Genomic DNA, 26,738 nt, shown 5'->3' with positions numbered 1-26,738 from the left:
GCCCGGAAGGAGAAGGGATTTAAAAATAAAAGAAGTGACATTAAATCCAGAGAAGTAACCCTGCCTTCGTTTTTCAGTAAAGTGTTGCTTTTAAAAATCTGGATCTAACACAGAGAAGGCAAATGGATCCTTCTCTACATAGCACTTAGGGCAGCTACTGCGGATTGATTGAGCTTGGCATCTGAGATGAAATTTGAGGCCTAATCAACGCTCAGCAAGAGTCTTATAACTGATTATTAATGTCTGCCAAGGGCACGAAAAGGAGGAGGATTTAATCAAGTACTATGCATTTGCCATCTTTCCTAACCAGTATTTTTCAAATTCTCCCATCAGTTCCCAGCTACCCCAAAATATTTTCATTAAAAAAAAAAAAAAAAAAAAAGGAAAGCATAGCTGGCTCTACTAAAGCTGCAGTTAATTAACCTGGCCATTCATTTAATCATTTATTCATTGATTCAAAAAGTTATTGCAGGTTTGGGCACTGTGGCTCATGTCTATAAACCCAGTACTTTGGGAGGCCCTGGCAGAAGGCTCACTTGAGCCCAGGAAGTCAAGACCAGCCTGGGCAACAGAGTGAGACCCCATCTCTACAAAAAATAATTAAAAAAAAATAGCCAGGCATGGTGGTACACACCTGTATTCTTAGGTACTCAGAAGGCTAAGGCAGGAGGAACACTTGAGCTCAGGAGGTCAAGGCTGCAGTGAGCCATGATTATGCCACTGCCCTTCAGCCTGGGCAACAGAGTGAGACCCTGTCTCAAAAAAATAGTTATTGTGTGTTGCCTGTACAAAAAATGTGAGGTGACTGTGTTGGAGAATGCTGAAAATACTTGCTGCTTCAAACACCTTACCGTCTAAATCAAGAGATAGAATATGAAATACAATTGATTACAACACAAGAAACCACTAATTATAATACAAGACAATCTAAAATAAGCATGAGATTGAGTTTCTCAGTGCTGTAGATATTTGTTCAGTACCTGATGGGTACTTTTAAAGTGTTGTTTGCTTTTGTTCTTTGTTTTGTAAAGTTTTGAAAGCATATAGTCCTTTTCCCTCAAATGGCACAAAAGGTAATATTTTTGGTAAAGGAAGAAGGCAAGAAAAGTTTCTGACAGGTCAAGAAAATTAAGTAAATATATAGGCCTTTGACAAAGGCTGCAAATAGAACCACAGAGTGCATCATTTCTTTCTTTGAATGATACTTTATTGTCATTTTTTACATATGGTGGTTTTTCTGAAATTGGGTTGTTTTTGAGACAGTATTCTGTGGACTATAACCTGGGGATAGACTCTCTACATTCTTTTGGCTAATCATCTCATTTTTTTAAACAAGTGGTATTTACCCAATTGCAGTAACCTAAGATAGAATACCCTCTGGTTGTTTGAGAATTAATGAGATGAGCTAAACATTCCATTGAAAAGCATATGTTTATGTAAGAAAACCAAGTTACTTTATAAGTAAATTGTGGTCTTTTATCACTTTTCCTCTCTTCGGTCTCTGGAAAAGAAGCCAAGCAGATTGATTCAGCCAAGAGTCCAGCCAGGGCTGGGAATAGCCTTTTTGGAATATATCTTGCATTTCCCCACTTTGTACATGCAATCTGTAGTGTGAGGTAAAAGTTTGGTGGTTTTATTTTGCATAGACCCCCTACGGTCGTGGCGGTGGGGTTCCTGTGAGATGGTTGCACACCTCAGAGTGCTCTGTGGAGACTCTGTGGACAAATAGCAGGGAATGGGGGTTTCTAGGGCTCAGGACCCTGGGCTTCCACTCCCAGCCCTTATTGTGAGCCTCAGGGTCCCTGCCAGACCCTTCATGGAGCTATGGCTTGAAAATGGAGGTATCAGGACCGACTTGCAGGTAGCGAGGGGAAGGGTGTGTGGCTGAGGAGAGAACAGGCGGTGAGCATGCCTGATAGCCTCTTTCTTGCTGGGAAGCCGGGAATATTAATAGCTTCATCACATTAATCTAAAAATAAGGTCTGTAAAGTCCTGACATTCCCTGAAGACAGGCCCTGCTTCCTTAATCCTCCCAGATCTTTCCAGGTCAGAGCAGCGCAGCACCCTTCCCCCTGGAGTCAAGAGAACCAGTTTCCCCAGGCTGCCGGCACGGGCCTCCCATCTGTGGCTGGGAGAGGCCAGGCTTCTGAGTTGGGTTCTCAGCTTCCTTTGCTTTTAAAATGGCCTCCTGTGCTCCTATTTCCTGTGTGGCCCCGCAGGCATCCTTATTTTGAGCTCTCTTTTGGTCTGTATTCTTAAGCCCCACAGCACTTGGTGATGCCATGTTATTTTAACTGCCAGACTTTGGCTTCTTGTCTGTCACTTGACCCTCACCTAAGCGCTGGGGTGTGCAGGGCACAGGGGAGAAGCCACCTGCCTGCCACCTAGGAGGCCCAAATGGAGACATGGCTTGCACCGAGGTCCTTCTGTTTCCTGTGTATTTTCTGCCCTAACCCCACCCGGCCCCCACAACCCATCATGCCATGAGTCCCAGCCACCCACCCTCAACCTATCCCTGGTGGACACTCCTTTTGCTGCCCTGCTTTCGGGAGCCCAAGTCTTGTGAATTCTACCTTTAAAAGTCTCTCAGTGCTGACCAGTCCTTTTCACCCCCATCGCCCTCACCCTCCTCTCTCCACCCCCAGAGTCAACCTTCCACACTAGGGCCAGTCACTTCCCCCACAGAAGGCATTTTATGCCAGCCCCCTCCAAAGGGGATCAGGCTGGCCACTCTACAGCTTCCAGTGTCCACCCCATCGCGTGCTGACAGTCCTCAGATATGCCACACACCAGCCCATCGTGGGCCAGCACTGGCCATCCTGGACACTTGAAGGCCCTCCCCATCCCTCTCCTATTCCCTCCCCTCTCCCCACCAAGTCATTCTATAAGGCCCAGATACCTCCTCCACTGCTGGGCTCTCCTTAATTTCTTCTGCTTGAAAGAATTCCTCCTCTGTATTCCGTAATGTTCGTTACCTCTCTCGTGTCCATCACCATACCCTGAAGTTTCGTATATTTGCCTTCCTCCCTCTCAAGGTCATCAGCCTCTTAAGGGGAGCAGTCATTCCTTGTTCTTCCCCAAGTGTTTGTGGAATGGAGTTGAATGTGTTCTGTCTGGTGGGCTTCCCACCTCTGTGCCAGGAAGGTGAATGGCTTCAGGCTTCAATAGGTCAGGGTGACTTCGTGGGGTATTTTTAAATGTGACTTGAAAATTTGGGAAGCGACCTTACATGGTCAATTATTAAAGGAAAGGTAGGAAATCGAGTTGCTTTTTCATCACATTTTGCTTCGCCATTTCTGAAGAGTTGTGTTGTGGTGTCCCCAGAAGGGCCCTGGGTCAGGCACACCCCCAATGCCAGGGGCTTCATGAAGGCTGGCCAGCATCCCCAGTGTCCCAGCTCAGCCCAACCTGTCTGTTGTCCCATCCTAATTTCTGTATGCTCCTCCTTGCTTCTGTCCCACTGCCAGCATGCCCTCTCCAGGGGCATTGTGGGTCCACTTCTAAGGCATGGCTGTCCTTCTGGGGAGGAGGTCCTCATTCATTTAAAGGGAGTGAAATGGGAGCTCAGAAGTCAGAGGAAGCTATTCGTTCCCAGGGAAGTATTTTAAGGCAGGCAGGTGTGTTGTTTTTGTTGTTTTTAAGTGAGACAAATGTGCTTTTCAAAAGACTCCGTGTGTGTGCTTACACCCCTGAGTCTGCTTGAACATCTAACACCTACCAGCTCCCTGACAAGAACATTTGTGGCAGATAAAAGGCATTAAAAAGTCCTAAGAGTGAAGCAGGATGAGTCACAGAGAGAGTGAGCCTGCCAGAGCCTTTGAGAGCAGCGGGTTGCAAAGCTTGAATCTCGGTTCCTCATTTGCTCCGCCTTGTGCCAAGCTTCACGGGTGGGTGTGATCCCCTCCCTTCCTCGGGCCCCTACACCTACACACCTCCCACCACCTGCAGATCTCTCCGGCCCACGGCACGCCCTGCTGGGCTCACCTGGTGCCTGAGGGTTTTGCTTGCCAGCTGGGGCTGTGGGAACCAGCCGTGGGCTGCTTTTGCCCTACACGAGGAGACGATGAGACTGAGCTGAGAGTCACTGTTTGTCACCCTGAGGCATTCATCACAGCACAAGAAAGCAGCAGGGCGGTGTCCCCTTCTCCCCCGACACTCCCCCCCTCCCCACCCCCGGCTGGAGAGATGAGAAAAGTGCTTGCAAAACAGCTGAGAAAATTTGCAACAGAGGCTTACGGGGAAGAGTGGGCTCAAAGCACCAGTGGCAGGCAGCACCTATTCTCATCTACACACAGCCCCTCCAGTCCCTAGCACCAGGCAATCACCTCACCCAGCTGCACCCTCCTTGACTTTCAGTATTGGGTGCCTCTTTACACCCAAAAGGAGGGAGGAGGACATGCCCAGTCCTTTGTGGAGCTGGTATCGTTGTGGCAGAAGTTGGGAATTTTTGCAGAGCCTGCTGCTTTTTGAGGTCTTTTTGTATTTCTCAGAGCAGATTTAAGAAATGTGGGTTCACCAGTGAGATTGGAAGGAGAAGGGGAATGCCATCATTTGTGGGGGAGGTGAATGCCTAGAGATTTGGTAGGAGATGTATTTGGAGAGTAATGAGGATGAGTGACTTGATGGGGGTTGGCGCAGTTGGGGAGTCTTGGAACCTGCTGACCCAAGGTGCCTGGGAGGGCTACTGACCACACCTGTTGTCTGTGTGTATCCACTCCTCATTAGAGCCCATCGCCAGTTCTTCCAGGGGCTTAATTCAAGGGAAGTTCTGAACCACAGGCTTGTCTTTCCCTCAAGTCTACTGGGTACCCATGGCTCAGAGCTGTACAGACACACCTGTGGCCATCAAGAGGACAGAAACTTCACAGACCTTCAGTTACGTGTGCCCCATTCTTACTGAAGCGAAAGCTGTTGAGGTGATGAGCCCAGGCGAGGCCTTCATCTGGAAGTGCTTTGGGGTGTACCCTACATGTGTTAAGGGGCATACCTGGTGTACCTGGCAGCTGTGTTCCCCATGCTATTTTGTATTCTGAGGTCAGGCTCCTCTGAAGAACCACTAACTGCCTTTGGATGGGTTTTAGGACATTTAGTCATGGGTCAGACTGTTGAGCCTCCATGGTTGTGAGAATTCCAGGGCTCTAGGCTGGGTCCTGTGTGCGTCAGGCTGTGGTTCTGAAATTTAATCAAACATGGTAAGCAGCTCCCTTTACCCTTTTGAGTCACAGTGCTGACTATTGCAAAGAAATGTACAAATAGAAATGTGTTTGCATTTTATTTATGCAGAAGCGGGAGATGGCAAATTTTAAAACCTATTTTCAATCAAACCTGGAAAAAAAATGTTAAGATTTGAGTAACTAGTTGGAACCTTGCTGCCTCTCTCTTTTCATTTCAATATAGGTCTGTTTCTTCCTGATTACTAGACTCAATAAGAGAACGAAATGTATGTAGTCAGCAAATAGAGTTCATGTTACCTGTTAGACTATAATAGCCCCACCGGACATGAAGAAATGGAAGTTGATTTATTAGAAAACTTGAAAGAAAGAATCAAAAAGGGAGGAAAAGAAAGAAAAGCAAAGAAACTAGTCACAGATCTGCCTCATCAAACAGCCAATCAGTGTGCCCAGCAGCATAAAAACAGCACATCCTGCAGCCAGCTGGCAACAGAGGGGGAAGCAGCCTCCTCTACCTGGTTGTTCATTTGACAGGAGCCTCAGGAACTGCATTCATTATTTGGATCTCAAGCAAGGGGTGTCGTTTGTAGAAAGGGTTTTATTTTTTAACCACTTTTTCAGGTATGGTGTTCTTACCACCATACCGCGGTTTACCCAGGAAGTTAATTGCTTTATTCTTTTACATTGACCTTGAGAGGATTTTATGTCTGAGAAAAGTGACATTTTGGTTTTCTAATTTAGAAGCACAAAGGAAGTTGAGAGAGATAGTGTATGAGCCTGATTCACACTTTGGGGAAAATTGCACTGGTTAAATTATACACTCTTGGAACTGGGAGCAAAGATAACATTATTAGACTTAGGCGTTAAATATGATTAATGGGACAACAGGGATAACGTCGATGCCCCTTCGTGTGGACAGCCAGCTTGCGTTTCATCCCTGAAAACTTGTGTGGTTGAAGGGCTTGAGTACACACCAGAGAAGGTGTGCTCATTTAAAATTCTGACTTCTCCGGCAGTCACAAGCAGTAATAGTAACCCTTTGCCTACAGTTTCATAGCACGCTGTTTTAGCAAAGGAGGACCCTTCCCCCAAGAAACACACTAGTAGAAATGCCAGCCCTTGGGGGAGGAGGGTCACTGTGAGATTAATTCACAATGTATATGTATCCCAAAACATTATGTTGTGCATCATCAATATGTACAGTTTTTACTTATCAACAAAAAATAAATAATGAGGAAAAAATCATGCTGGCAGCTTTTAAAAGGATAGCCAGTTTGGCTTGGCGTGTTAAGCTGACAGGTTGCTTCCTGTTGGATCCCACTCACCCCTGGGCTGAGGCAGGGGCTGGTAGCTCATGATGCCAGCACAGGCTTCCAGGACACATTTTGACAATGCTTTTGAGTAGTCTTACATCTCAGTGGGAAGACCCGGAGTTCTTACTCAGCTGACAGAGAAAGCCACATGTAAAACTCAATCATTTTGGAATAATGATGGAAGGACAAGGGTAATCTATGGCTGTCACCTTCTACTCCTCTGGGGAATATGTGATGTCTTCGTCTCCTCGAAGAATAAAAGATGGGGGCAGGACTTCCCTGGGGGTTAGTGTGGTGGCAGGTGCCACCCCATACACTTTCTATATTATTAAGGAGCTTTTGCAGCAATCCAAAAGGCAAAACAAAGTTGAAAGTGATTTACCTTCTCATCCACATCAAGATCAGGGTAATATTTGTGTGTGTTTTTGTATACTTGAAGTAAAAATTAGAATAGTCAATTAACCCTATTGGGAATTTTAATACTTTCATTTAAAAAATACTTTCTTCACTTTTTTCTTTGAAAAGCACCACAAATTACTGCTTACTTTTGGATTCTTTCCTAGATTTTAATGTACCTTCTAGGCATTAAAACAGGAATATATCTGATATCCATCTGACATTTAGAAATTACATTTACTGGTGTAACTTTCATTCTTTGTTATTACTGTTATTGCTCTAATTGCCAGCACCCATTGTTCATTCATTGTGGTGTGAAAAACAAAATTGATGAAAGTTTATTTTTCTCTCCATATCCAGACCTGCCCTCTCTATCTGCCAGTTCTATCAGCAAAACACTTTGGGTAGGTCTTGTTTGTTTGTTTTAATCCCTTCAAACTGCTGGTTCCTGCCCAGTAACTCCCGAGCTGGCTCTCAGGTGCTTCTCTGCCAAAATATGCTGACAGCATCCCTGAAAATTGATCGTGTGTTAAGAACTGCTGAGAGGCTCAGCCACGTCTGGGGCCAAGTCATCATAGCCAGGTCCACGGCAAGGGAGAGCCCTCCCAACAGGCAGTGCTGCCCTGGACACAGGAGGTCTGAGACAGGGAATATGCGCATGGGAGGTGGTAAGAGAATTAGAAGATGCAGAGATGGGGGATATGAGGAGACGGGTAGCAGTGGGGACAAAGTGGGAACAGAAGCAGGGAGATGTATGGAAACTGGTGGAAAAAAAGAAGCAACAAACCAGAAAAACGGCTGATAGGATGTTGATAATATCGCAGGAATGTTTTTAAAGGCCTATTTTCCAAAAATTAATATGGGGTAAACTGAGAAATGAGGATACCAGATAAGTTCCACCTGCAGAGGCCTGGAAAGGTTGGCAGATCCATGTGGGGCAGTCACAGGTGCTGAGAAAGAGGGGTGGTTTTGCAAGGTGTGGGAAGCTGAGTGGGATGCAACTCCTGGAATTAGGGGTGACAGCCCAGAGAGTGCTGGCTGAATGAATATTCGGCTGAATCTGCTTTTTTAGCTGACCTATTGGAATGCCTAAAGCCCAACTGCCAAGCACTCGCTCTGCACATTATCTTGAGTCCCCTTTGTGATGGTAGTGCCCTCTGCCTCTGGCTCCCCAGGCACTCACTTTCCTCTAGGGAAAGGCAGGCAGGGAGACAGGCAGGGAGACAGGCAGGGAGTAGGTGGGTACAGGACAGCTGTGGTATGGGATAGAGTACCTCGGGGCTGCAGGAGCACTAAGGGAGAGGCATCACCAGCCTTCCAGGTTAGGCAGTGCTGTTCAAGCCAACACTGAAGGTGGGGGAGAGGGAGCTGCAGCATGAGCTCTTAGTTGTATAAAATTGAAAGTGGGTAGGCTGAGGAGGGGTGGAATCGCAGAATCTAAGAGAATTCAAAGGAGGGTAGCAGCCCATCTTTCCCAAGTCGCATAGTCTGTTTTTTTTTTAATCCAACTATTTTTTAAATTGTACTGGGCATATGGTACCTTCCAAGACCAAGAGACAGCCAGATGGAGTTGAGAGGGATCATGAAACCTGTTTTGTTCTAGCAACTCTAGGGCTGCAAATATTGTTCAGCCTCCACTCCCTCAGGCTGCAGGAGCTAATAGTGGTGTGAATTCCCAAGGGTTCGTGCAGGCACCACTGTGTCCCCTCAGGCAAACCACTGATCTCTCCATGCAGTTGCATCCTTTAACACCCAAATAGAAATTATCCATTCCTTGGTCATAGTAGAATGAAATGAAAGCACCATGGAAAGGGGAAGGCTGTCCACCATTGAGGGAATTCCTGGAAACGGCACACTCTTGGTTCATGGCTCAGAGATGAGCTCCAATGAGCATTCACCATTACTGTCACTATGGTCCCACATCTGCAATGACCCAGGGGTGCAAAGTGCCTGCACCGCAGGCACTGTCTCTCCCCAACCTCATGATGCAGGTCAGTCAGTAAGTTCCCTGCAGTCAGATCTGGGGCTGGAGGGTGGGGGGATGCATTGTCATGGCTGCCAACGAAGAGGAACGAGAGAAAGAGGAGTAGAAGGATTCGTAGAAAGGTGGATGGAGGGATGGATAAGTGTAGGGGAGGCAATCTTAGTTTCCTCATCTTAGTTTCTGCAGCTGGAGCCCTGTAAATTAAACTGGCAAATGACAGTTTCACAACTTATTCAAAAAATAAAGACATTTATTAACATATGTATTGTTGGTGTACACATGGGTGCACCCAGTGATGAGTAACCAGAGGGATGGTCAGAACTTGAGTTTATAAAACATCTTAGGCTAAAGGAAAAGGGGCTTATGGATTCTGAGCTGGAAACACTAGACTAAAGAGGAAAGCTAAGAATAAGCCTTCAATTACTTGAATGCCTAGCCGCAGTGGTAAGGACCCTATATAAGGGCATATAAAGTAAACTAGAAGTCCCAAGGAAGGTGTCATGACTGCCAGCTGGGAGCTGACCTTGCAGGATGAGGAGGAGCTGAGGATACAGATAGCCCTGCACAGAGATGCCTGCCCATCCCTGTGGGAAACTGCAAATGGTTCCTCTTGGTTTGTGTATAGTTTACTTTGAAGTGGGTGTGGAGCTGGCAGAAATAAAGTAGAAAATGTAGGTCAGGACCTTATTATGAACATCCCTAAATACCAGTCTAAGAAACATGGACTTTTTTCTGTTGAATGTGGAGTAATTGTATACATACTTCGGAACACTGTGCTGCAATTAGCATATGTACCAGCATGAGTCGACTTCTGAGACCTGTGGTTTAATGAAAAATGTGAGTTGCAAAAAATATGCCCAGTATGATATCATCAGCGAAAAAACACTCTACAAAACAGTTCTATGTGTTTGCGTGTTTTCTATGGGTCTGAAAGGACCCACACCAGACTGCTAACAGCAGTTACCTTTGGGACGAAAAGAAAGAACTAGGGTTTGGGAGTGAGGAGTATTGAAGGGGGATGTCAGCATTTTTGGAAATCTTTTAGTTTTATTTTAACAGGGAAATGTTATCTTGCCATTAAACTGTAATTTTAAAATTCAAAAGATAATGGAGTCATTGGCTTAATTCCTGTTCTAAAATTTTCAATTAGAGCTTGCACATTCTGAGAATTGGGAAGATAGTCTCAAATCAAACAAAATCCAGGGATTAAAAAATAAAAGCCGCCACCTCCCCGACTCAGAGCCTGCAGAGAGAAGGAACTCTTTGGACCGCTTTTCTCCCAGGCCTGAATGGCCTTATTTGTTTGGTTCATTGATAATCAATTTCAGGTGATGAGGGATGCTCTTGACCCACGTTGACCTTGAAGCAGCATTCTGCATTCCTGCCCGTGACTGGATTCCACCCTGTGGCGGTGGCTGGCTCCGGGCAGCGGTGGTGAGTATGTTTTTCTCTTTCCTGGCACCAGGATCATTTTCTTGGAGAGTCTCTGTGGACGTTGGCAAATAGTTTTGGCCTTCTTCCAAGAGATTGGGTTTATACCAATCTAAATGAGGCAGGCATTTAATCAGTCACCCAGGGAACAGGCTTGAGGCCCTCTGGTGTCTTCTTTATAATTAATTTTTAACATTTGTTTTCAGTATAAAATTTGGGCCTTTATCCTCTTTGAAATAAAAACATAGCATGCATATTAGACTGTACTGGCACTAAACTTCACACACCATTCTTTTATTCCCTTCCAACTATTAACTCCTATTAAGCAAGACAGAGGGATAATAAGATCCCCCTGCACTCCCCCGCCTTGCTGGCTTGTGTGATGCTTCATCCTCTGTAATTGCCTTCGGTGGCCAGGCTCTTTCCTATCATTAGTGTGCATCAGAGGCTCCTTGTCAGGGCCCCGGCCACCTCCCAAGCTGCCATGCACCCCTTTTGCCATGCAGCCCTTTAATGCTACGGCCTTTCCCCAGCCCAACCACTGGGAGGCCCTGGTTGACTAAAGTTCTTGTTAACAAGACACAGGGGGTATTTCTGGATTTTTAACCCTGGAACTTACACTTGAACTGCTGCAGATGATTTCCTGTTTGTTCATTTGATTGACCTGCTCTTACATCCTGAGAGCCCAGGCCTGGGTCAAGGGAACCCGAAACATCACAGTGGTTCTCGAACCTAGATCTATATAAACAACACTGAGAATGCTGACTACAAGCGCAGATTCTGAGGCCTCTCCTCAGACCTACTGAGTTGGAATCTTTAGGACAAATGGAAAATTAACTGGCAACTTTTTGTTAAGCTGTGTAATTATTTGCAAGTCACTAAGTAAAGTGATCATTTTTCACTTTCTTTCAGAGAAGTTTCAGCACAAACTAATCTTTAACCTTCAATACACTGGACTTTCTCTTAGGGCTGCTATGTACCCTTTGTGAAATTAGAAACAGGAACCCTTCCTTCTGGACAGCAGCAGGCCACACAGAAGGCAAGACTAGGCCTGTGGGGCTCAGGATGGATTTCAGCCCCATTTACCTCCTTGGCCAGGAGTCTTTGTGCAGTTAACAACCTACACAGTTGCACATGGCAACCCTGCCTACTCTGTGCTCTGATGAACAAAATAGCTACCTTGAGTACCTACATGTGTAAGCACAGAGTCAGCTTTTTCTTACATAGTTATTATCTGTAACACCAACAGCAACTCTTAAGGATTTATGTTGAGAAAACTGAGGCTCAGAAAATTTGAAAATTTCCCTAAGATAACACAGTCAGAAGCAGAAGATTAAGACCCGTACCAGGCTCTGATGTGGCAAGCAGTTGGCCGGATAGGCAATTATTTACAGTCAGTGCCTTACTTCTTCAACAAGACCATGGATAATTCCTTGTCCTCCTTCCCTCTGAGAAAACCATTAACTCCAGAGCCTACGAAAAGGTCCCTCAGGCCAAGAGTTAGCTGCCTGTCTTTGCTGCTGAGTGAGCAGAAGCCTCAGGCCTCCTGAAGATGAATGAGTAAGTGTTTAGGAAGCACCAGGAGACCTGGGTGAAGAGCATGTGACATGGTAAAGCATTAATGATTGTGTGTTTATTATTAGCAAAAGTTTCACTTTTTCCAGCCAGCCACCATGATTAAAAGTCCAGTTTCTCTTTTCATTTTGTGTAAGAATGTGAGCAAAGGGCTGAAAGTCAGAGAAGGATCATGAAATTGGAGTCAGTAAGGACTCCTTACTAAAGTTGTCCTGTCCTCTGGATTATCAGCTATTTTCTGGATTAAGGAGCTGCCCTGAGCAGAGCGCCAAATTGGCTGCCGATGAGGTTCCTGCTAGTTGCCGCTTCTTCTCGGCACCTGTACCATCAGCCACAGCTGCGTTAGGAACCCCCTGGAACTCAGTGGCTTCCACAGCACTCAAGTGTTATCCCAGGGCTGCAGGGCAGCTGGGGCTCAGCTGGCCCAGGGTTGGGTGGATCAGCTGAGTGGGTCTGCTTCTCATGGCTCTCATTCCCCATGGACCAGCAGGGTAGCAAGACAAGCTCTGCTCATAACAACAGCAGAAGAGCATGAAGGCAAGTGAAAGCATTTGAGGTCCCTTAAGACCTAGGCCCCAGACTGGTACACCATCCATCTGCCGTATTCTATTGGCCAAAGCAAGTTCCGTGGCCAACCTAACGATGGAGCACAGAAGTAGGGTCCTCTCCCCTCTTTAGCAGGAGGGAAGTGCAAAGGCACGTGACAGAAGACAGAGAAGAGGGTAAGAATTAGGGCCAGCAGTTCCCCCAGCACAGCCCCTCAACCTCCAGAGGCTCGTTTGGTGGAAACTTCCCCTCCTTGCAGGCAGCTGGAGAGCCTGGGGCCCCCTCCTCTGTACGCTGTCCTTATCAGTATTTTTCACAGGGCACAGAATTAACCCACCAGGTTGCTCACATTTTCAGAGAAAATCTGTCCCACATTAAATGTTTCTCATTCAATTCTCAAAAGCTCTTCTATGCTTTTTCCAAAAATGCCTCCCTCACACTCTGAGATCACAACCTCAGTTTTGCTCCCTTTCTTCATTTCTAATAAAATCTGAACTATGCAGACCGCCTTTCTCATAGCCATGGTAGCTCATTGTTGGCCCTTCCTTGAGTGGCATTGGTCCTTCTCAGAGACAGAGGGCAGGGGTCCCTAGCTGCCCTTGTGAGCGCATCATTAACTCTGGGAAGGGTCCACTGGCTTCACCATGATGCTTCTTTACCCCCCTCACCGAGAGAGCAGCGTCATCTCCAAGACTGTACCATCCCAGGCCAAATGGCAGTTTTTTGAGGGGTCATCTAATCTGTCGGTTCCTAAAACTAGGTGGACATTAAAATCAGCTGGGAAGTTGAATACAAATTCAGCTGCCTGGGCCTGGACAACAGCAGGATGGGGCTGGAGGGTAAGCTCAGTTGGGAGCTACTATCACTTTGCCTGCTGACCCATCTCCACTTGGAGTGACAGACTACTCCAGAAGCTAAGCCTCTTACTATCTGTTACCCAAATCAGTAAGATATGGTGGCATTACCAGTGTTATGCAAATGTCTTTTTTTTTTTTTTTTTTTTTTGAGACAGGGTCCAATTCTGTCACCCAGGCTGGAGTATAGTGGCTCGATCTCAGCTCACTGCAACCTCTGCCTCCCAGGTTCAAGTGATTCTTCTCCCTCAGCCTCTCGAGTGGTTGGGATTACAGGCACTCACCACCATGCCTGTCTAATTTTTATATTTTTTGTAGAGACAGGGATTTACCATGTTGGCCAGGCTGGTGTCAAACTCCTGACCTCAAGGGATCCATCCACCTCAGTCTCCCAAAGTGCTGGGATTACAGGCATGAGCCACCACTCCTGGCCCGAATGTCTTCTTATTAAAGCAGGAGGTTCACATTCCTGCAGAATCTGCAGCCTTATTGTTGTGTGACCACAGGTAATGGGAGACAGCTTGCATCCTCTGGCCCTAAGAGTCCTCTTTGATTCTTTCAAGAGGCCCAGCTGAATAAATAAGTTCAGCATAGACAGATCAGTCCCTCTGAACTTTACATTACCTGCTTTAGGGTTTAGGTTCTTCAGATCACCCACTAGGGTTCAAAACTGAGCAATCTCTCCAAGTGACATCCTACCTAAGGCAGACTGTGAGGGGAGGGTGAGTCCCTCACCTCCGTCGTCTGTGTGGCTATTTAAATAATTCTTTTGAAAGGGCACTGTGACCAGCAATTACAGACCCAGCTTTTAGACTCAACTCACTTCTTACTCTGACCTTTCTTCCTCAAGTCATTTTCCCCCTCTGGACCTCGGTGTCTTCATCTGGAAAATGAGATGATTGAATTAGGTTATCTAGAATCTTGCCACTCAAAATGTAATCAATGGGGCTTGTTAGAACCACAGAATTTGAGGCTACACCCTAGACCTGCTGAATCAGAATCTGCAGGTGATTCATGTGCACATTAAATTCTGAGAAGCACTATTCTATAAGGTACCTTCCAGGAGCTTCAAATTCTGTGCCTTTGAAACCTTGGTTACCCTCCTGTACCTTTCCTGTCATTCTCCTCATGTTCTTTTTGTGAAAGCCTGTCTTAAAAGCTGTCTGGTCCCTGGGCCTTCCATCATCAGCATTGCTGCTGATTCATTGTGCCACCTTCTAGGTAAAGAGGCCTCATATTCTTTCATGCCAAGGATGAGGGGCCAGGAAATCCAGAGCAACTTAAAAGCCCTGAAAAGTCAGGAAGAAAACAGTAGTTAAAATTCTGAGCAAGCCTCATGCAAGTCTGGGTCACTAGACACGTCAGGATCACAAAATAGATTGAACGTTCCAAGAGTAGGGAGGAGCAGAAAGCAAGTTAGAGAACCAAAACCAACAGCAAGGAAAATATTATAGAAGCATGCAGGAAACCTATTTCCTATTACTGCTTGTCAAAAACATGGGCTGATATACACGCAGGAAAAAAAGATCATAAATTTCCCTTGTTCTTTTCCTTCACTGTTTTGAAGAGGAGTTTCCTATGGAGTTGGAGCTGTGTTGATTGGCAACTTATTTGTGAATTGTTTCATGAAACCAAGGCTTCTCTTATCACTTTTCTGTTGTTCACTACAATTAACCATGGTTTAGTGGAAACTTCCTTTTCTCCAAGCCAACCTCCCCACCCCACCCCACCCCACTGCACCTCCTTCAAAGGATATCACCACTTAAATAACAGGCTCCTAAAGCTAATGGAAGACATATTTTCCTGTGCTCTCCCAGAGCCTTCTGGTTTTTTTCCTGCCTCTTTGTGATAGCACATCAGCAACTATTTATTCTCATATTATTCTCAGGGAACATGGACAGTTGATGCATAAAACAAAAGAGTTATTCTTCACTCACATCTCAAGGCTTACTCTGGGAACCAAGGGCCCAGCAGAACTCTGAGACATTGGATTAGGGGCAAACTGACATAGTCATGACAGAAAATAAGCAAAATGTCTACTGTCTGTGAACCATTGTAATAAGCAGTTTATTGAACAGGTCCTGGGTGGGCCAAGCTCTTTGTAAGGAGAATTAAATGAGATAGTCTGCAGTCACTTTTCTGCAGGTAAAGAGACAGGTGAAGTAATTGCTTAAGGTCCCAGGCCCAGCAAGTAGGGGTGAAGGTCCAAACCTAGGCCTCCTGGCTCCAAAGCTCATGCTCTGAGCCCCTGTCTCATCCATTCTGGCTGTGAAATGCCCCTTCCCCGTCAGCCTGTTTTCCTGCATATGTTTTTGTTTTCAAACTGGAAATTATTTCTACTTAGTGTTCAAGACCCAGGTAGCAGTCTCCTCTTCTGGGGAGCCTTCCCTGACTCCCAGTTACCCTCATTCCACTCCTGGCAGGGCCAGCAGCAGCTCCTTTTTTTAATGTAATGAGTACTCCTCTCATAGTGTCTTAAAGTGAATTCTCCAGTGGTCTTTCTTTCTCATTATTAGACTCTGAGACCCTCAAGTCAGAGTCAGCCCTGACTAGCCATCTGTGTCCGTCCAAGTACCCAGCACAGTGCCTGGCTGGAATGTCCATGTCTTTTCTTCCATAAGATGAAGAATATGCAGGTTCTTTGTGTTAAAACAATCCAAATAAATGATACAGAAAAGATTAGCATGGCCCCGTCACAAGGATGAAACGCAAATTTGTGAAGCATTCCGTATTAAAAAAATAAGAATAAAAAAACAATCCAAATAGAAGGCATGTGTGTGCATGCATATGTGAATGGATATTTCTCTACACATGTGCTATGTTCTATTGCAACCTTGCACTTTAACATGTATAACTTATAAAAGGAGATGGGGCTAACACTATTTCAGTGACTCATGGAAGCAAGATGGCAGGGGCTTGCCCTCTGTGGCAGGGAAAACCTCTGTCAAAACTCAGAGCCCTCTGACACCCTGATTAACATTTCATAAGATGTCCGGGGTTTGTTTCTCTCCATCAAAACCTTGACTTTAGCCATTATTCATGCAAAACTGCTCTGAACAGGGGTCAGCAGAGCATGGCATGTTCAAAAAGGTGAGCAGACATTCGTTTTTCCTTGCGGCTTCCCTGTGACAGATAGCTCTGTTCTGAGGCTCAGAAAGGGAGAGAACGGACTCAGAATTCAGTGACCATGTGAAATGCACAGATAGCCCCCCAGGTTAGGCTTCTGGGCAGTGCGTATAGCATAGTGGTTAAGAACGTAAGAGCCTGGCTTGCACTGGATAGCCAAGTGTCTTTGAGTGTTTGAAGCCAGTGAGGTGAGTTGTTTCCTCATTCTGTGATGTGAGAGTAATAGTACCTTCCTCAAGGGCTGCTGATAGTATTAAGGAAGTTAGTAGATGTGAGGCATTTGGACAGCAGCTGACACACTGTTAGTGCTGTGGTTGTTGGGTTCTTGCTGGTCTGCCTGTTACTAGACTGGAGGCTCCCAGAAGGCAGGTCCCTCCCCATCATCAGTTTTTTTTGTTTTTGTTTTACTATAGACTCCAGCGTAATACATCAGGCCTTGGCCTTGGTGGGCAGGTTGGAACAAATTGTGAGCTGATGGAGAAGTAGAGGCACAGGTTGGCTCTGTGGAATTTAGTAAGCTCCATTTTGTAATCAATGGTCGTTTCTTAAAACAAAACTGTCCACAGGCCCTATAACCACGGCAGGTCCCAGCTAAGATTCTCAGCTGAACCAGTGAAACGCAGTCATCCTCCAAACACCAGAATCAAGATGGGGGATAACATGATCCATGACCTTTTAACTACATGAAATCTACTTCTAGTAAAAATGGTGGATGCAGATGGATGTTAAGGACATCTGCTCTTTTAAAAGTCCCACTGTCTCTCTCTTGCTGTTATGTTATTACTAGAACTGTGGCTACGTCATTGCATCTTCTGCAGTTTTCAGGAAAGGGTTAGTGTGACAGAACGGGCCTTGCAGAAGGGAGAAAGCAAGGCAGGGAGAAGGCTGGGCTCTGATGACACAGAGTTAGACTCGGGCCTCTGCACTCATCCTATGAGCAGATCTTGTCCCTGTGGTCACAGGTACCGTACAGCTGGGCCTGGCCAACTCGGTGTTTGGCCTGGACCAATACCTCCCCTTGGTTTGCTTCTCCCCTTGGCTGCCTAAACATGGGTAAGACAGTGATGTGCCCTTGCACTGCCACAAAGGGGACAACAGAGTCCTCAGAAGGAGGGTAGGGTGAGCGTCCCTGCGGGAGTGGGATTCACTTTGGATCTGACCGCCCATCAGGTCTCTGCCAGAGGTGACAGCCTTGGAATGGTTGTGGCTTCACCCAGCACGTGGAGACACCTCTTGGTACATTTGGGAAGTGAAGCCAGCCATGAGCCAGAAGGGCAACTTTGTCTCAGCAGGAACCCACAGCTGCCATCACGAGCTGGGAGCCCTGAAAAAGGGTCCTCCTCGCTCATTTGCAGAACTTCCCGACTGATTTGGGTCAAGATCCCCCTGCTGAGATGGCTGCCCTGCAGCTTGCTGTTGGGTGGGACAGGGAATTGTTGCCACTTCGGGTGAACAACGAGATTCTCAAACCAGAGAGTCCATATCCTGTGTCCCCTCCATCTCCACCTCAGTGCGTGCATGAGCTTGGTGCTGCCCTTAGTACCCTGGGTGGAGAGGAGGGTGTGAAGAGAGGGATAAGATATTTGGATGGTTGATTAGTGTCTTAGTTTGGATTCCCCCAGCAGTATAAGTTGTGTGTCTGGGAGGTAAGCCCAGGCAGCACTGGTTAGGGGAGAAGGGAAGTGAGACAGGGAAGGAAGGAGACCAGGACAGCAGAATTCACTGGAGAGTAGGTCACTGCAGCCCCCGAGGGGTGAGGGAGCTGGGTGGGGCATTCACCCACCAGCTCCCGTGGTCACTGGGTCTAGGCTACTCCTGGACTGTTAATGTATAGTCACTTCCAGCCTGCCACCCTGCAGGCCAAGGCGGCCTCAGGCCAAGAGTCCAAGTGTGCACAAAGCCCTTGGTGGACCCAGCAGGTTGTCAAGAGGATGTGGGCTGGGCAGCCCCTGCTATAGTTGGCTGGGGGAAGGGGTGTTTGCTTTTGTCTTTAAAGCAGATTAAGATTTAATCCATTGTACAAGAGGGAAAACTAAAAGTGGGAAGCAGCCCAAGTGTCCACAGACAGATGAATGGATCAACAAAATGTGGCCTATTTGTACAATGGAATATTATTCACAAGGAAGGAAATTCTGACACATGCTACATGGATGAACCTTGAAGACCTTATGTTAAATGAAATAGGCCAGTCACTAAAGGACAAATATATAATTCCACTCATATGAGGCACCTAGAGTAGTCAAATCCAGAGGCAGAAAGTAGAACAGTGATTACTAAGAGCTGTGGGGAGGGGAGTGGGAAGCTATTGTTTATGGGGTACAGTTTGGGAAGATGAAAATGTTACGGAGTTGGATGGTGGTGATGGCTACACAACAATGTGAATGCACTCAGTGCCACAGAACTGTACATGCAGAAATGGTTACAGTAGTAATTCTTATGTAATATGTATATGTATATGCGTGTATATATATATATGTGTGTGTGTGTATGTATGTATGTGTGTGTGTGTGTGTATATATATATATATATATATAACACTTACCACAATAAAAGTAAAGAGAAGAGAAAAAGGGAAATGAAGGCCCATCATCTGAGTAATTTCTCCAGAGCTACCCAGTGGTTCCCTGGAGAGGCCATGAAGAGCCTGTGTAGAGGTGTCTGCTGTCCCCGTAGGTGCTAGGACTCCTCACCTGGCTTCGTCACCTCCTCACCAGCCGAGGACTCCACAGCAGGGACACAGCAGGTGTTTCTGGGTATTATAGCTCAGATTAATTTGAGTCAAGAATGAGACTTCCTGGTGTGTCAGAGAATAGGCCCCTTTGAATGACTCACCTGGCTCTGAATTCCATCACTAGTTTTTGTCATGAGGAAAGTGAAGCTGGCACCTTGAGGACCCACTCTGCATAGGAATGATGCTCTGCACCAGAGGCAGAGGGATTAGATCAAAACCTCTGCCCCTTCATTAATGTCTTACAGGCAGATGGGCATGTGGACAGATAAGTGACATTTAGGCAGAAACCTGAAGGACAGGTTACTGAGGCCGTCAGGTAGAGGGGGACTGAGGGAGAGCTGGGGAAGGGTGAGCCGTCCTCATGGGAGGGATGAAAGGTTAGAGTGGTAGAGAATGACATGATCAACTTTTCTTTTTAAAAGATCCCTTGTGCTGCAGTGGGGAGAGTGGATTAGACTGGGGGAGGGTAAGGAGAGGCAGCCAGTTGGGAAGTGACTACAACCTTCCAGGTAAGATGTTGACAGGGTGGCTTGCACCTGAGCACAGAAGTGATGTCACTGGTCTCGCATGAAGGTCTCCCAGGAGGGTCAGGATATAGAAACACTTCAGCATCTTTGGAGAAAAACATCTATAAATCATAATCCACATTTAAGTAGAATTTGCAATGTATTTAATCAGCTGTAATCAGGCCAGATTTATATAGAAAACTGAAACCAGAAATTGGAAACCTCATTTTGGGTGGTTTGGAGGCCAACAGAGGTGGGATTGCCTCTCACTACACCTTCTCTGGTGCACAGGGCATTGAGAGACTCCAGGAGGGGCTTTGCCATCTTTAATTCATTTATGCCCCTGTTATAAAACAGAGGTCATACTCTGTCTTTGTATGCTTTCTGTTTATATCTCATTCTGCTAGATGCTGAGAGATAAAGAGATACATGAAATAAGGAATTGTGTCTCCAGAGACCTTCAGTCTGGCTGGGGGGGTCAGACAAGGGCTGGTTAAATGGGTGTCTTTTGTAGCTGTTCAAGGCAGCCAAAAGTAGGGCATGATTAATTGTTTAATGATAAATGGGACAGAAAATACAGGACTGTAGGAAGCCTCAGGGAGAGCCCCCTAGGGTTTTCCAAGCCAGATCTGAACTCCAGAAGGATGCCTAAGATTGGGACAGATCAGAGAGGCTTGGTTGGGCTCCAGTGACTCACTGGAGCTGCAGAGGAAGATTCATTCCTACAGGCGTGAGGAGGCTGCAGGCTGCCCTACGGCTGGAAAGGGACATCTCCACTGCATGCCAGGGCCAGGGGCTTGTGCAAACCGGGAAGCCAAGCAGTTTTGAGCTGGTGGGTGATATGTTCAAATAGCGTTTTTAAGACGATTTATTGGCCACAGTAGGTAGAATGACTAGAATGAGAGACTGCAGTGGAGAAGCCATCAAGGAGGCTGATAAGAGAATATCGCGAGAGAATCAAGAGATGGGGTGTGGATGGGGAGGGCATGGAGGGGCAGATGTGCCCCACATTGTAAACCAGCCAGGTGATCTGCAGGCTGCTGCTCATCAGGTTTCAGTGCCTGCATTGGGTTGGACCAGGGGGTCTAAGGACTGGACCCCAGCTGCACAATTCTGAGGCTTTCTGACAAGAAGTGGGGGGTGAGCTGATGGCAGGTAGAAATTGGTGTCAGGGTGAAGGATGGGGTAAGGGGTGATGGCCCTGGAAGGGGGTCAGGGGAGCGACTTGAGTTATTTCAGGCATTTTGACATGATGTGTTGGGGGGCATGCAAGGGGAACTGTCCATCAGATCCAACAGGAAGAGGATGAAGGGGAAAGAAATGGCCATTGGATGTATCTTTTAGAAGCCCATTGGGGCCTTCAAGAGTGTGAGGTGTGTAGGGTAGCAGAGTCATATGTCCGTGGTCAGGGGCCCAGGAGGAGACAGATGGCACACTTGCCTGGGTAATTTGAGGAGAGTTTAATAAAGGGATCGTGTACAGGGGTGTAAGCATGGCAGCCAGCCTGCAGGGACCAGAGGAGGGAGCTATAACCAGAACCTGAGAGAGACCTGTGTAGAGAGGGGCCCTGCAGAGTGAGCCTAGGGTCCCAGTGTCCTGACCCCGCTGCCCTCTTGCCAGGAGTTAAGAGGGCTATTGATGAAGTCCCTCCCTACCACGTGTCAGCCTCCTGGAGCTCAGGGCCTGGTGACAAAGGGAGGAGAGGGGATTGGGGAGGGGCAAGCAGAAGACACAACAACCAAGCTGCAGGGTAAGGGAGACAGGGATGATGTAGCCCAGACACAGCGGCAGGTTAATGGAGATGGTGGAAGCAGAAAGGGATGGGTCCTGGGCAGCCCAGCAGTTGATGGTTGGAGGCTAGGAGCACAGCTGTGGTGCCTGTGATGGGAGGTGGGGGGAGGGGTGTGGGGGGTGACGGGAAAGCAGCCAAGATGGGAAAGGGGTGGGTTTGAGTCACAGGATATGTCACTGGTCAGTCCTCCTTCCAGCAGAAAAAAAAAAAGAAAAAAGAAAAAGAAAACTCATAATTGAAGAGAAAAGAAGAAATATACTTGAGATACCCATGAAGACCAAGTTATAATGATGAAGAGTACACAGTGAGCTCCCAGGAATTGATGAGCCTTTCTGTCCTATGATTTGCTTTTTTGAAATCAAACGGAATGAGAATTTGCAAACTCTCCCTCCCCTTAATTTATTTTCTCTGAAAGTCTGCCCCAACTGGTGCATGAGAATAATTTCCTTAAACAAGTAGCCTGGTGGGAATCCATTCTTCAGAATCTGCATGTTAGCAAGGTTTGCCCTGGAGCAGGGCCCCTCAAGCTTTCGTGTGCACTCGTGGGGATCTTGTTCAGTGTCTGTGCCAATACAGCAGGTCTGGGGAGCCCAAGATCTGCATTTCTAACCCGCTCTCCAGTGAAGAGCTGTCGGCCTCTGGAGCCACTGTGAGTAGTGAGGTCCTAGGAGACTTTTTCTAGTGATTAGGATAAAACAAACAAGAGTCTAGATGGTTGCAGGTATAAGAACCAGATGGTAAACATCTACATGAAAAAAACACACCGCGTAGCAATGAGCTTGCTTCTATCCTGCCGCATCGCCCTCTGCTGCCCTTCTGAATAAATAAAGTCCTGCTTCTCCAGGAGATGTTCTCTGCTGGTACACACTGGGTGCCACTTAAAAGCAGGTGCTGCTGGAGGCAAAACCTTTCATGCACATTGTAAATTACCTGAAAAGAGCAGTGGCATCATAAATAGCTTGGCCTTGTTCTGTGCTGATTTCCTTCCTCTTGAAATAGTGCTCTAGTTCACACTACATGGTTTTTTACCACCACCCCTCTCTCCCTGCCCCTCACACACTAGAAGTGGTTTCCTTCAACTTCTTGGAGTGATTTGAGTTCATAGATGGAGGCAGACATTTCATGAACTCCCGCAAATGCCTCCCTAACACCGCTAAGTGCAAGGCTGGTGTCCCCGTCCTTCTGTCTGTTGCCAGTAAATTTTTTAAAAGGCAGGTCCCTAGCGTCCATTGCACTCATTAACTGAAGAGGCCTGTTACAGTTTTACTGGATTTGAAGAGTACAGCGCTTTTGAGGATAGGGATTTCTCAGACCCTCCTCACTCTGGGCCCTCCCTAAGTAGAAGCCGATGGGAGGACAACCGGCAAGTATCTGGTTTCTCAACTCCCAAGGGTCAGAAACAGGGACCTGCCTTTCACTCACTACCTATTATTATTATTATTTAGTTCTAATCTTGGGGTGACAAGTTGAGAGCCAGAGGTGTAGTTATGTCATGAGGTAGTTTATATTGCACACTAAGGTCTATGAGGTGGATAAACCTAACTGCCTCCCTCCAGCCCCAGCTCACCCCCACCCCCCTTCCACTGCCTGTTCTTAAACTTCCTTTCTAAAAAGCAGATTGAAGCATTTGTTAGCCCACGTGGTCTAGAAATACCTGGGTTCAGCCATCATTTTCTTCTCTCTTTCCTGATTGTATTCTTCATACCCTCTCAAACCCACCAAGCAAAACAAGTTCACCTGTAATCTCTGGCTCATGCTGGATTGTGGAGACTTAATTTACTCCAAGTGGAATCACCCCTTCACTTTAGAGAGCCCGGGGGGAAGCATGCTACACTGTCCTAATAAGAGCAAGCACCAGTGAGCAGTTACTGTGTGCTGGAGGCTATACCAAGCCCTCTATATGCTGTAGCTCATTGCTATGTCAGATGCCTTTGTGAGATGGGGGTACAGTCACTTCCCCATTTCACATAGAAAAAGACTGGGACATGCATGGATCCATACATCTGACTCGGGGTAGTCAGTTGGGTCTAGTGGCATTAGGCCTGCCCAGCTCCAGAACCCAAACTGCTAACTCTGCTCTCCAGCGCTAGAGCCTGCTTGAGCTGTTTGCACCCTAGCCAGGTATACTCGTTGAAAGCCTCAGTCCTATGGGGGTTTGGAAGTTCAGGTGACCCAGATTTGAACCGCTCCTTAATTAAAACACCTTGGTCTAACATGGTCCCAGTGTGGAACTAGGTATTTAGTACCCTCCTCTGAGTGTTTCACAAACATCTGTATCCAGGGCTTTTGTTAAGGCACACCCTTTTAACGAAAAGTCCCATTCCTGCCTCAGGTCCCTGTGCACCTTTCAGGGACCCTGAGGAATCTGTGTTTAGGCGCTCAGCTGGTGCCCAGCCACAGCACTGTTCCCGGGAGCCTCGGCAGCAGTCGCTTGTCTCAGGAGGGTGTGGATCTGGTGCATTCATTTCTGTCTGATTGAGTTAGGCACCTCATATATAAAACTGCCAGACCCTGCCTGGGGTGTCTCTGAAAGCTGGGGTATTTCACTGGGTTGAGCAAATTTACAGTTCAACCAAAGTCTGTTGTGCACCTTCTAAGAGCAAGCCGCAGACAAGGTGAAGTGGAAAGGCCAGATGGATATATAAAGCACAAGCCCTGTGTCTAGGGCCTTAAGGACACTGGCAGTGACAACATATGTCCCTAAAGCACAGCATGGTGGCTTTATAACGTGCCATGGAAGGCTGAGAAAGGAAAGAGAGATTGCTGATTGCTGGCCAGTGGGGAACTGGAGAGGCCTCTTGGAGGGTGGCATTTGAGATGAGATTGGAATGAGGCAGTAGGACTCAAGCAAATCTTTGAGGAAGTGAGGCACGGCAGGTGGAGGCAGGGAAGCCCCCCTTAGGATTTTGAAGAGTGTCTGTTGGCATCTGAAGGCCTGAAGCAATGTTGCCATGTGTGCTTGGGAAGATCCTCTACTTTTAGCCTACATCTAGAGTCTTCCTCCACTCAGAGCTTTGGAGACATTCTCATTTAATTCTAACCCCCATCCCTCAGGGGTATAGACTTTATCATCTCCATGTCATAGGTGAAGAAACTGAGGCCTGGAGAGGCTACAGGATTCGCTCAAGGCCACACAGCTAAAAAGTGGTAAAGTGAGGGGTGAAGCTCCAGCAGGCCCTCTCAAGTGGCCACGTTCTTTACCCAAGATTTCTGCCTCATTGTAATTAACCCTTCTCATGGAGAACCAAGACTAATCTGCAAAACCACAAGGCTTGAAAAGCGCTGAGAGCTGCCCCTTCACCATGAATGAATTCAGGTGTCTTCAGGCCAGATCAGCCTCTGAACCTACACCTACATGGTATAGAAGATGGAGATGCCTCCAGAACCTTCTACACAGGCCCCTACTTGGTGGCATGAGCCTCCAGGGTGGAACAACCACACCACAGGGGCAAGTGAGTGCTGAGAACCTTCTGCCTCTGGCCAGCCAGCAGCTCGCCAGCCAGCCACGTGCGTGCATGTGTGCAGAGCCCCACCAGAGAGTGTCATGCCAGGGAGCTCCTGTCTCTTCTGAGCACCCTGAGGCAAAGGGAGACAAGGCATAGCAAATTAAAACAATTGAAGGCACATCACTTGTGCCTCTTTAAGGTAAGCCATAAATACATAATTCTCAAACCTGCTATTCTGATTCCAGGTAATATATTTTAACCATGGTCTGTGGGCTCTGGAAAGCAGCTGTGAGGAGCAGAGCAATAAATTGGATTGTAAAAGCACAGGATAGAAAAATGATTGCAGCATTTTTACAATTACCTGGTTTTCCTCAGTCCATAGAGGAAAGAGTGCTTTCTCTTTGTACTTCTGCGATAAAAGATGTATCCAGGTTAAGTCCGTGTCACTATTGTGTCATCATAATCTAGCATGTATTGATTGTTCGCCACTCACCAAGACACACGGCCTCCCAATTAACCCTCGTGCCCACCCGACCAGGCAGGCTCTTCCATCATGTTTCTGCTTTTCATGCAAGTCAGCTGAGACAGAGGGGCCAAGCAGGGTTCAAAGCCACAGGGCTGGTAACTGTGGCAGCCAGGACCCCAACCCAAGGCATCAGACTCCAGAGCATGCTCCTCCCAAGAGGAAAAGTTTTGCTTTTCATTACGTTACTGTGAGGAGAAGGAAAATAGGTCAATTTTCATTCTTCAAATCACATTTTCAACAGGGATTCAGTCTCTGGGCCCTCGGAAACTCGAGCACATGGTCCCTCTAACTGGAGCAGCCAGGTCCCCTCTTTGTACTGGGGGCTGGCAGGACCAATGCTTTGTGTGCAAGCATGCTGCTGCTTTCATTATCTTCCTGCACATTATTAAGAATCCTGCACATTATAAAAGTGAACTTAGATCCGTTGTACCAAGTACAAGCCACTTTCTATTTTTTGCTCTTCTGCTTAAATTTTCAAAGATTCTAAAATAGCAGTTGCCATTTTTTACCACCTTCTCTTCTGAAATATTTAATTCTTCCTTGGGCGGTTTAACATTGTGTTGCTCAAGGATTAACTTCCATTTTTTGAAGAGAGTCTATTAGCCAAGGCAGGCAGAAAATGGATTTCACCAAGTGGCAGAGACGAAGGGCGGCAGTGCAAGCGGAGAGAGACAGGGAAGCCTTGGTTTTGTGTTTATAAAGCTGCTTGCCCATCAGCAAACCTGGGACCAACTGCCTTTATTAAATGCATACTGATTTTTAAAAAGCAAAGTTTCCCTGCAAAGACTAATTTTAAGGGGATTAATGCTCAATGAATAATGCACTGGGGAAGAACTACTACAGTGATATGTAATTGGGAGAGGAAGAATCAAAGGTGGTGAAGTACACAAGTCACCTTCCAGATGCAAAGCAAGTTGGAGAGGGATCGTGGGTCTAAGGCCAATTGGAACATGTGGGCAGCTCCCAACTCACCAGCTGGAATGGGAACAGCCAGGATCATGGGCTGCTGCTGTTTCTCTAATTGTCTGTTTCTTTTTTTTTTTCTTTTTTCCTTCAGAGACAGGGTCTTGCTCTGTTGCCCAGCCTGGAGTGCAGTGGTGCCATCATAGCTCACTACAGCCTCAAACTCCTGGGCTGAAGCAATTCTCCCACTTCAGCTTCCTGAGTAGCTAGGACTGCAGGTGTACACCACTATGCTCAGCTAATACTTTTTTTTTTTTGTAGAGATGGGGTCTCTGTATGTGGCCCAGACTGGTCTCAAACTCCTCATCTCAAGCAGTCCTCCTGCTTCAGCCTCCCAAAGTGCTGGGATTACAGGTGTTGTTTCTTAATAACTGCCAG

General features: G+C 46.8%; 1 long non-coding RNA gene and 1 pseudogene across 1 annotated transcript in view; both read left to right on the top strand.

Annotated features, from left to right (window-relative positions):
• Nucleotides 1-26,738, top strand: part of LOC129033847 (uncharacterized) — a 113,850-nt gene that overhangs the window by 55,298 nt on the left and 31,814 nt on the right. The window lies entirely within an intron of this gene.
• LOC129034370 (U6 spliceosomal RNA) lies at nucleotides 15,907-16,006 on the top strand (annotated as a pseudogene).

The sequence above is a fragment of the Pongo pygmaeus genome, chromosome 2 (assembly GCF_028885625.2).
Source record: "Pongo pygmaeus isolate AG05252 chromosome 2, NHGRI_mPonPyg2-v2.0_pri, whole genome shotgun sequence".
Taxonomy (NCBI): domain Eukaryota; kingdom Metazoa; phylum Chordata; class Mammalia; order Primates; family Hominidae; genus Pongo; species Pongo pygmaeus.
This window is presented reverse-complemented; position numbering and strand designations above follow the sequence as displayed.